Genomic DNA, 3705 nt, shown 5'->3' with positions numbered 1-3705 from the left:
TCCTAACCCCATCCCTGGATCAGGGTTTAATTGGCCAACTTGGGACTGTAGCTTCACCAGGATGACCCAGGAGAAGACCCAGAAAGCTGCCTTCACAGCTGCTCTCTGCTCCTTGCCATGCAGCCTCCACCCACCTTCCCTGCTGACACTCCCTCTGCTGCCTCAGTGGCTCTCAGATGTCCTTGTCCTCCAGGAGTGGCCTTTGAGCTGTCTATCAACCAATCCCATTCAAACCTCAAACAGGCCTCCAAAGAAAGTTGACTGAATGTCTTCATCAATTGATAAGTGTCTCCTATCACTTCTCAAGTGAATTCCAGAAATGGCCTCCCAACTTGTCTCAAGCCTCCAAATCTACATTGCCAGGAGGGGTGCTTCTAAGCTAGGAGTCTGGGCCAGCCCTTTCCGTGCTGAGCCCCTGTCTCAGTTGCCTAAAGCCTTCTCCCGTTAACCATGCCCTCTGCAGAACAGCATCCAGCCACCTTTCTACCCTGCTCATCTTGCCCTCTTTGCCATGGCCTTCCTGTGCTTTTGTGGTCCCTGGCACTGTACACACCAGTCTAATCCTTCATGCCAAAGCCCGTGCATTGCTCTGACCTCCCCCCATGTCTTTGACTCACCTCCTCTTCCTCCCTTGGAAGCCCAGCTCGGATCACCCTCACATTCTGTGCTGCTCCCTCAGGAGTCTCCTCTCTGTACCTCTGACCTGCTTGCCATCTTCTCCACCCCTAACTGATGGGCAGCATACCTTGCCCCCCACCACATATCCTAGCATTCACCTAGCTCAGTTTGTACTCCGGAAATGTCTCTTGAAGCAATGGACAAAACCTTTGCCCAACACAGGGAGCAGGCAGCACAGTCCTGCCCCACCCCCTTCCCCCGCTCCAGTGGCAGCCTGCCTCACTCTCTCCTGGACTTCCCACAGTCCAGTCTGACATTTCTGCGGTGAATTTTTCTTCTCCCTCTCCCTTCCGTGTCAACTGAAGAACCATTTTGAGCAATACTTGTGTCACAATGTATGGTATAAGAGTGATGGCTTGAGACCATAGGGACATTTGCAGGAACTAACTGAAAAGTCACAAGCCACTGATACCAGGAAGAGGGTCAGGGGAGGCCCGAGGGCAATTCCAGGGTCCTCAGCAGGGGAGGGATAGGCCCACGTTCTGTCTCAGAGACACCCTCTACAGGCACCGGGAAGCCTAGGCCAGGGAACCAGTTCCTGGGCTGTTTCAGGGAAGCATCTGGGGTGAAACAAGAGATGGAGCTAGGCTGGTCCTGGGGAGACCAACAGGCTCTATCTGAGCAGCAGAGTCTGTGATGAAAATGGAAAACCTACTTGCGTATGCAGATGTTCAGACATTTTTAAAGAATACTGTCGCAGTCTTTATCCATCTATTCAACAATTATTATTTAAAAACATAACTTTGTTACAGCCTTAGAGACAGAGTAGTGGCTTCTGCCCTCAGGGACTCTTCATCCCTGGGGCAGGGAAAACTAGGAGCTGAGGGTGTCCTAGAGTAGAGAGAGTGGCTGGAGAATTCCTTCCTGAAGAGGAGCTGGACTATCCAGGGGAGGCTGTTCTAAGCAGAGCAATGGTACATGCAAAGGCCCAGGGGCAGGAGTCAGGTCAGCACATTCAAGGCAGAGGCAGGAGATGACATCAGAAAAGTAGCCAAGGCCAGGTCATGGAGACCTGGGGACTAAAGGCCTTTGGCTTGTCTGGGTGGGCTAGGAAGTCACTGGAAGGGTTCTGAGCAGAGGAGGGACTCATGGTATATATTCCAAACATCCTTTGGCTGCTGTGTGGAGAACAGACAGAAGACAGGAACAGAGAGACTGGTCCAGGCACTGATTCTCATAATCCAGAAGAGAGATGATGATGCCTTAAGCTCAGTCACTTAGCAGGCAAGGTGATGAAAAATTGATTCCAGATATAATGTGGAGGTGGAGCTAATAGGAATTGCTGGTGCAGAGGGGAATGGGGTGTGAGTGAGAGACTGGGGAGCCTCACAGGAGGGTCAGGTGTGGGAAAGTGCGGGCCAGTCAATACACCTGGTCAGAGGTGCCCAACACCACTTGCGTTTTACTATATGGAACTTTCTATAAATGGGCCACCCACACATTTACACTGCAGTTATGGCTCACACATGTGATGGATACCCTGAAACCCAGAACATTCTCAAGTGCCTTCTAATGGAGACTGAGTCAGCCAGGGCTCTCCTGTTTGTGTGTATTTGCCCAGGTAAATTATCCCTGCTATGATCTACCCACAGAATAGACGACCCAGAAGCCCCTGTTCCCTATCTGAAATGACCTCTCTGTAGAGAGGAGGATTAAAAGCCATTTGATAGCTGAGAGCTTAACAGGATGGGAGTGGAAGATTATGGCCCCAGTGTTTCTCCTGCAGATGTCTTAGGTGGTCCACACAGGCAGGGCCTCGTCATAACTTGTGGGGGCCCTGGGTACTTACCTTTGTAAGTCCCTTCCTCCATAAAAAAATATTAAAAATTACATTTTATGACTGTGTTGGTGTTGAGACAAATATAATGTATGCTGGATTATGGGCACATTTTTGTGCTCATTAAAAAATATATTTAAAGCATTTTCCTGGGCCCCTAAAAGTATTATGGGCTATGGGGATTGTGCTTACTATGCTCGGTGGATAAATCAGCCCTGGGCCTAGGAAGAAAAAGAGTGAGTATCTTGACTTTCCAGCAGTTTGCTCTGAGGCCTCTGATCAGTCTCTCGGCCACTCCAGGCCTCTGTGTTCATTCTCAGGAGCATCTTGCTGCTGCCTTTGAGCGCTAAGTCCCCAAGATTCTAACTAAAGCACGCAGACCTTTCACTTCATTCTTAACTTTCTTACCCGAGGGAAGGCTCTTACCCCAAACTATAATATTAAGCTTGTTTTCCTCCTCTGGATAGCCTTCCCTCATCAAATCATATGCTGGTGTACGCAGCCACTGGTTTCCAAAAAGCGGTCATAAAATCATAATGAGTATGGAGATACCAATGTGAAAATGACAGAGAGAAAGACATAAACATTCAAATCAATATATAAATATAAACAAGTCTATAAACCAAACCCTGGAGGTATTTTAAAAGCCTCATGTAGCATTTATATCTCTTACTTTGCACAGCAGAACTTTCAAAGGAAATTCATTTAATTCCATTGCTCACACCCCTAGCCCCCATCTAGGAGCAATCGCTAATAACCAGCACAATTACCGCCTCCCTCCTGATCAAGGGTTCATTTCAGAAGCTCATTCTTGAATTCATTATCGTGCTGGCAGTGAGCTGAACTGCAGCGGACGTGGCCGTATGACAGTACCCCTTGCGTTCATTCCAGTTGGGTTCGGCGAGATGCCTGAGACAGTCTTGGCCCTGACCTGCTCTGACTGTTAGGAAAATAGTTACCTCTCGATTACGTGGCCCAATTTAAAGAAACAAGTCAGGACTTAAGAAGAGAGCAGACAATACTGTTTTATGACAGGTTTGATGGATGGCTGCCCTTCCACGGGACATCACTGTGGCCCTCTCTCTCCAGCGTGAAGGATAACACAGCATCCTGCACCTTGGCAGGGACACAGACAAAGAGGACACAGTGCTGTCTGAACAACAGGCACGGTTCTGAGTCCTTTTCAGATATTTGCCTGTCTAATCCCCATGACAACCCGAAAGGTGACCACAGGGCCAACTATAGGATTT

This window comes from Otolemur garnettii, unplaced genomic scaffold (genome assembly GCF_000181295.1).
Source record: "Otolemur garnettii isolate 467f Iridium unplaced genomic scaffold, OtoGar3 scaffold00012, whole genome shotgun sequence".
NCBI classification, from domain to species: Eukaryota; Metazoa; Chordata; class Mammalia; order Primates; family Galagidae; genus Otolemur; species Otolemur garnettii.
This window is presented reverse-complemented; position numbering follows the sequence as displayed.